The sequence below is a fragment of the Ursus maritimus genome, unplaced genomic scaffold (assembly GCF_017311325.1).
Source record: "Ursus maritimus isolate PB19 unplaced genomic scaffold, ASM1731132v1 scaffold_15, whole genome shotgun sequence".
NCBI lineage: Eukaryota > Metazoa > Chordata > Mammalia > Carnivora > Ursidae > Ursus > Ursus maritimus.
In genome coordinates this window covers 49,852,250-49,859,709 of record NW_024423897.1, presented here as the reverse complement: position 1 = coordinate 49,859,709, position 7,460 = coordinate 49,852,250, and the positions used below count along the sequence as shown (strand labels likewise).

At 46.3% G+C, this 7,460-nt stretch overlaps 1 protein-coding gene across 2 annotated transcripts in view; it reads left to right on the top strand.

The window, feature by feature from the left end:
- Positions 1 to 7,460, top strand: part of BASP1 (brain abundant membrane attached signal protein 1) — a 57,115-nt gene that overhangs the window by 2,272 nt on the left and 47,383 nt on the right. Inside the window, exon 1 of one of the 2 annotated variants that reach the window (XM_040630530.1) lies at positions 287 to 493. The exons of the other annotated variant lie outside the window; for it this stretch is intronic. The gene's annotated coding sequence lies outside the window, so the exon portion shown is untranslated. Of the gene's footprint in view, positions 1 to 286; positions 494 to 7,460 lie in introns of those variants that run through there. 2 annotated transcript variants of the gene reach the window in all.

Here is a 7,460-nt window from a genome sequence, read left to right as displayed (position 1 = left end):
GGGAGGTGGGGAGGGATTGGAAAGCCCGCTTGGTGGGCAGATGAGGACAGGCAGGAGGGACGGGGGGAAGGAGGGGAGGGGAAGGGGAACGGGGGGACCACCGGGACGCAGGGAGGGGATCGGGATGGAGGGGAGTTGAAGGGAGGCGGGCGGGGCCCTGGATGGAGGGAAAGGGAGGGGAGGGAGGCGGGCGGGGTACGCGGGAGGAGGGAGGCTGGGCGGGCGGACGCGCCGGGGGAGGGCGCTGGGCAGGAAGGGGAGGGGGAGCGCGAGCGCGAGAAATGCAGAGGCTGCAGCGGCGGCGGCGGCGGCAGTAGCGGCAGCGGCGACGGCGGCGGCGGCAGCGCTCCAACTCGCTCCTCGCTCCGGGCTCCGCCGTCGAGCCGGGGAGAGAGCCTCCGCCTGCGGCCAGGCACCGGCCGGACGACGCCCGCGACCCGGGCCCCTCGGCGGCACCGCGCTCACCCAGGGGCGGCACAGGCACCCAGAGCCGGTAAGGAGGCGCGCCCCGGCGGCCCCCGCCGCCCCCGCGGACCCGGGGCGCCGGCAGCCCGGGGGCCTCCGTGCGCCCCCCGCCCCACCTCGAGGCCCTTTGTTCTCTCCTCGCCGCGGCCGGGGGCGTGGGGCGCTGCGGGCCTGATTAGACGGCGCCCAACTGGGGACCCTCCGCGAGGTTCCCGTCGCACTTCGGGGATTCGGGGTGATGGGGGGGCCCGAGGTGGGTGTCTTCAGCCTCTCACAGGGTGGGAAGGATATGGGGGTGGCGAGTCTGAAAAACGGAGTTGGGCGGTGGGTAGCGGGAGGGAAGCTTCTCGTTAAGGAGGAAATTGTCGAATGCGAAACCCTTTAAAACGCACTGAGTCCCGAAGAGACGGTTTTATGGGGCTGAGGGAGCGTATCTGTCATCGGAACCATTCGCAGCCCGGAAGAAAGCGCTTGGGGCGCGGGGCGCAGCAGCAGAAGATGGAGGGTGGGGGTGGGGTGGGGCGGGGAGTAAGGGGGAGAAAGAATACGGGGATGTGGTGTGATCAGAAGGAAGGAGGTGCCTTTTTGGCTTCACAAATGGGGTTCCTTGACCCGGGGGACTCCTGAATCTTGGCCTGCGGGGGCCAAGGAATGCGAGGTTCACATGATGCCTCCTGAAGCACATCTGAGCGGATCAAAGCCACAGCCTCGGACGTAGCTGCATGGCCTTCCCACTAACCTGTGGGCTATCTCTGAGCATTTTATTTTTTCGAGGCTTGGGTTCGGAGACGCGCTGGGCGCCTCCACCCTCGCGGCCGCCGGGAGAGTGTGAGCTTGAACCTGACAGCGCGCCGTCCCCAACGGCCCAGCCCCGCTGTGAGCGAAGGTTTGGGGTTTAGCAGGTTTTGCCGAAAGCGCTAACGGTGAAACCCGACGCCTGGTTCCTGTCTCCCTCCCCACGCCCTCCCCCCGCCCCCGAAAAATAAAAATTGCGGAATCCCTGGATCCGTTCGCACACACAACGCGCGCGGCTACAAACCGCATTCTTTTCATGAATATTCATCGAACGCTCGGCTGGGCTCCTTATCTGCTTCCCCAGAGGCATTTCCGCCTCGAAACGAACTCCGTGGACAGCCTTTGCCTGTAATTTTCACCCTGCCGAAATCAGCACCGCGCTCACGGGGGCAGTTTTGAGTACCGTCAACAGGGTTGACACACCTCGGTCTCCCGCGAGGCCACTGGCACATGTATGGCGGGTTAAAACCAAACGGTAGCATCGAGGTGGTCGTTTTGCTGTAGGGGTGTGGATCAACCTCCCCGGGATTACCGCCAGGGCTAACAGATCCTCAGTACTGCGGGCAAAATGAATGAATCGGCACTGTAATTACCTATTCCTTTGTCTTGGCCTCGCGCATGCGCCGGAGAGCAGGGTGTGGAGGGCCCCGGCAGCCCCATCTGATCTCTCCATCACTCACCCACCCACTCCCTTCCGAAGCCGAGGAACAAAGGCGTGTGCCCTAAATGTTGCGTGAAATCCTTGGACACAAATGACAGTTTTTTCCCCCCTTCGTGTGTGTGTTTCTTCTTTTCCAGGTTATCTGTCTTTTGCTTTCTTAGTGATTTCAGTTGACGAAAAATAAGATTATCCTTGGTGTTGAGAGCAAACAGGATTAAATATTTTTCGTGACCGAACACTATTTTCCTTTCTAGTACTGTCCATTGTTCTTTTTTTCTGTAGCATATTGCACCGCAGTGATGGTGGCCCTCGATTTGCATCAATTAACCATTTGACAGATTTTCCCTTCTGGTCCTTTGATTAAGGGACGTTGGTTTCAAAAACTGACAGTGGCTATCTGCCCCTAGTGTCGCTACTTGGGAGAAATTAAGACATTTTGGCGTTTATAGGAACAAGATGGCCTACAAATCCCGGAGCAGAGAAAATGGTTACCTTGTCAGACTCCTAACCCTGTCTGTTTTTCTCTTGATTCCTGCCTCATTGTTTCACTAGGGATCCCAAAGGCCAGCCCCATGGAGATGGAAATCACTGATAGGGAAGGAAGGAGGAAGAAGGCATCCTGGGCTGCTGGGGTGAAGATGTGACTGGATTAATAATGCTTCCCTTCTTTTGGGGGGGGCACTAACAGAAGCCATGATACATAAACCTTTGATGGTCGATTTTCTTCAAAATGGTGTATTATCCAGGTTATGGCCATTTAGATTTCTCTTTGGCTTTTTGGGCTACTTCATTCTACCATCCAAAAGGTGACATGAATGTAAAATAGCTAAAAACCGTATTTTTGCAATGACCTGTTAAGAATTTATGTTTAAGTATTCTCGGTACACCCTGGTAGGGCAACATGTAGCAGGCAAGTGGAAGTTACCTCTTTTGTTCCTTGTAATAAAAGGATATTGATATTGATCAGATTTAATATATCAGGGCCTATACTTGAGTGGGTAGCTGGCTGATACCCTCTCTGTTCCTTAGTATTGAGCGGCTTATTATGGTTTTGAGGGCTATCTGCAGTTTTTTTTTTTTTTTCATTTTTTTTCCCCTTTAGGTTATGTTTCTGAGGGAGGAACGAGTTGGAATGTAGATGGATTTTGATAGCAAATATATGCCATTATGCCCCAAATTCAGTGAGTCATAGGTTTTTAAGCGAGATAATTTTTAAACAGAATTTGAAAAAATCATCAGTTACCTTTTCTTTCACCCAGCTGGTTTTTTGGCAGTCCTTAGCAGGTGGGGAAGGGAGCTAATGGGCCTTTTGACAAAATGCGCCAACAATAAGCATATCTCTAGTGGCATTTTTGTCTTTAACTGGTGCTCATGCTTGCATTATGACGAGCAGAAGAGCATCTTCTCTCCTGACGGACCGCCCTAATCTGAATGGCCAATGGCAGAGCTCTAAGGGCTTTGGCTCTCTGTCCTCGGAGGCATCTGCGTCATCTTACTGGATTTACAGAACACATCATATTATGGTCATTTATAGATGAGATGTGTTCTGCCTCTTCAGTTTTTGTGGGTTTTTTTTTGTTTTTAAACAAAGTCACCATAACAATTTAAAAACTGTTTTTCATTCCATGGTTAAGATAATTAAGGTATGGAAAACTCACGTTTGGGGGAGATTTGGTCACTGTAAAATGAATGTGTGTGTGTTACACACAATAACTTTGTAGCAAAATCCAAACATTTTTTAAGGTGCCATGTAAATACACATGGCTATATACATTATACACACACGCGTGTATATACACATTATGTATACATACACAGGCAATACAATAAAAATCTTATTAATGATATGAAGCTAAACTCGTTGGTGGAGAGTTTTATATGGTTATTGATTATTTTATAGTGCTTCATATTGGTCTTTGGAAAATGATGAATTTTTGGTCCTTCTAAATACGTATGTGAATTGGGGGAGCCTGGCTAGTACCCTAAGCAGCTCATTTCCAATTTCTAGCAGGTGTAAAACAAATGGTTGCCTTGACATCTTAAATTAAGATGTTCATTTAGAGACTTAAAAACTACGTGAAGGGCCAGTGAACTTCAGAAGCTGTAATAAACAACGCTTAAAAAATAAAGGACTTACCAAATCGTTCTGTCTTATTTTTCTGATCTCTTCTAAAATTTTGTTTTGAAAAAAATCCAAAAAAGGCCTGTCACCTATCGTGTGTCAGAAGCAGTTGCTCTTGGTGTCTGATTCTGTGGAAAGAAGCGCTCCGATTTGTGTGGGCCTGTAGCTTACATGGAGTTATACCTACTCATTTTACACCTTCTTTATCAAAGGTCGACGTCTTAATGCCCGTTTTAGCTGGTGAACTGGAAGCCAGGTAACTGCTGAGGAGAAACGGAGGCTGTAGACAAGTTGTTCTTGGGGAAATGGTGCAGCAGCTAGCATTTCATGAGGTTTTCTCAGCCCACCCAATCCTTTCCATTTATTCCAGTTTCTTAAGACTTCAGATAACCCAATACAACATGAGCTTTACTCTTTGGCATAATTATGGTGGATGCATAATCAGGAAATAGCTTTGAGGTTGTGAATAGCACAGAATTTTTTTTTCTTTCTTTCTTTTTTTTTTAAGAGGAAATACTCCGTGTGTTCTGGGGAGTCTCCCTAAGGCACAGTGGAAAGTAACTGGGTTTGAAAAATCTCTAGACACTGTCTAATTACACTGTGGGCAAATTACTTCAAGCCTCTCTGAATTTCACTTTCTTCCATTGTAAAGTTGGGGTAATAATTCTTACTTTCTCGTGATAATAAGGACCACACATATGGCTAAAATGTGCATAAGTACAATGGCTAGTTCTCGGAGGCTTCTTGACCTCTCAGTTTGCATTTTCAACACAGTCGTGTGATTGACATCCCTAACTAATTTCCGTACGTTGAGCTGTATTTTGGTCCCATGCTGATTAATCAGGACCTGTGGGTTTCAGTGTATTCAGTTAGAAATTGGATATTTCAATTTCAGAGATGCTCAAATATCATAATTGCTAACTACTGTCCTCATACACATACATGTTTGAAATTTAATGAGACACTGTATGGGAATTTGCCCCAAAGTGGATTGAAGGAAGCCAGGGTAGTCACCCTCATTGAATTTCCCATGGCTGTTTACATAACCCAAGAGATGGCATTTACATTCTTTTGAGAAAATATAGGGGTAGTCCTAAAGCCACAGATGCTCCCAGCCTGCCCAAGGAAGGTTTCTGTTAAATGCTGTTCCTCCCATTGCTATTAAGACAGATATCTAGGTAAGTGCCCAGGGAACCACATGGAGGGTAAAAGATGACTGTATAGAATCCAGTTCTTACCAGGATATAGTTCAATTGTAATTTCCAGAAGACACAAGCCTTAGCAACACGGATTAAACAGCATTCTCTTTTTCTCTCTGGAAGTCAGAAATGGGGTGACATGGATACAGAGAGTCCTATAGTGGATTTTCCACAAAAACAGGGAGAGCAGAGAGTTTTTTGACTAGCTGAGGCCATTGGTGAGGGGAGGTTGGAAGTGAGCAGGTTTCAAAGTCTAGGAATAAATTCCTGAAAGCTTTGGAGATTTAGAAATAGAAACCATCTGCATGCACACCAGGGGCCCAGGGCATAAGAAAACATTTCAAGATAATATAGAAAAACGGCGTTTAGTGGGGAAGGCAAAGCATTTGCACAATATTTCCTCATCCCTTAAACATTTTATGAACTTGTTTTTGAATTGATTATTTTTTCTTCATTTTAGAAAGGACTGGGTTTCGTTGGTTTGTTGCTTAAACTTCTCTTTGAAATATATACTTCAGCCATTCTTTGTACACGGTGTAGGGAGTATAATTTTTAGAAAAGCATGATTTGGAGGGCTAGGTGTGGTAGAGTTGGACTTTGGAGCCAGCTCCACTGGGTTGTTCAGTAGCTGTGTGGCCTTTGGCAAATTGCTTACCTTCTCTGTGCCTCAATCCTCATCTATAAAATGGGGGTTACGTTATAATAGAGTTTTTGTAAGGGTCCAGGGAAATCGTCAAACACTTAGGACACTCACATATTCTGCATGTTTGTAAGGCACATTCACCATAAAGTGGTGAGAGAACCAGCTTTCCTCTATGTGTATAGCTATTCACATGCTTGTTTTAAAGAGGTTGTCATCGAAAAATAGGTCTGTGGTTGGTACCTTGGACAGAAGTTGGTAGAACGTAGAAGTATTACATGGTTTAGGAAAACCCACCATGTGTAGCCATGATACCTTGAATATGTTGCCAGGGCACTTGTCCTAGTTTCAGAAGTCCAGAGTGTGTCGATTAATACAGCCCCAGCCTCCATATTGAACTGATATTAAAGTGGAAGAAAAAAAAAAAGTGAAAGTCCTGGCAACTTCAGAGACCTTCAGAAAAAGGCTTACTGTTTTGATAAGGTTGAGATCTGGGCAAAACTGTATGACCTGGGCAATAGACATAATTCATTCAGATTCCTGAAAGTAGGAAGTTTTTGTGTATCCTGAATCAAGATGCATTCGTTTGCATTTGATTAGTACTAAGATTGATATAAACCAGTCTTGATATTTAAAATTCCAAGGACACATGGTATACACTTGCCCACATCCCCACCATCCCATGCCAAGAGTAAAACCTGTATTATTCAGGAATCTAAAGGTATTGTCACCTGTTCACAAAATTTTTGGAATTATACCCACGGAGACCTTAGTCACCCTGGCTTCTTAAAAGTGGAAAGGAAGTCCTTGGAGTTTCAGATATTTGGGTTTGAGGGATCCTGGAATCAATTTGAACCTTTCAGGCATTTAATTCCGGAATCTGCCCAAGTGATTTTCATCTGACCTTCTGGACAGTGAGTTTTGCTGTTAGGTGAAGGTAAAGTCATTTTCATTTTGGTTAAATCATTTTGTTTCCCTTTGTTTAAAAGATTTTATTTATGAGAAAGTGAGGGGGATAATGGGGGGGACAGAGGGAGAGGGAGAAGCAGGCTCCCTGCTGGGGCTCCATCCCAGGACCCCGGGATCATGACCTGAGCCAGAGGCAGGCGCTTAACCGACTGAGCCACCCAGGTGTCCTAGTTAAGTCATTTTCTAAATAGTTTTTTTAAACAACTTTTTGAATCTTAGGGATTTAGGAGGGAAATTATATTTTACTGTATCTGTCAGGTATTCACCGTAGGAAAGGTTTTAGATATGGATGTTGTATCTTTTAAAAATTTTCCTCTATGAAAACTTGTTTCTTTGTTGTTGTTTAATCTGGAGACGTTAAAGGGTGAGATTGGACTGTTGATTCTGGTATGTCACGTGCTCTAATTGAATTTTATCCCCTCAAACAAATTCTAAAATGCATTTTACCCAGGAATAAATGAAAAATGGAGGTTTTGATAATGTACATAAGATTGTGGAGCTGATAGAAAGTCCTAGAATTCAAATCCACGTCTGATGGCCCTGTTCTGCTCTCCAGTGCTACACTGTACTTTTCCATAAGCCTTGGCCATTTTATGTCAGATGGACGTG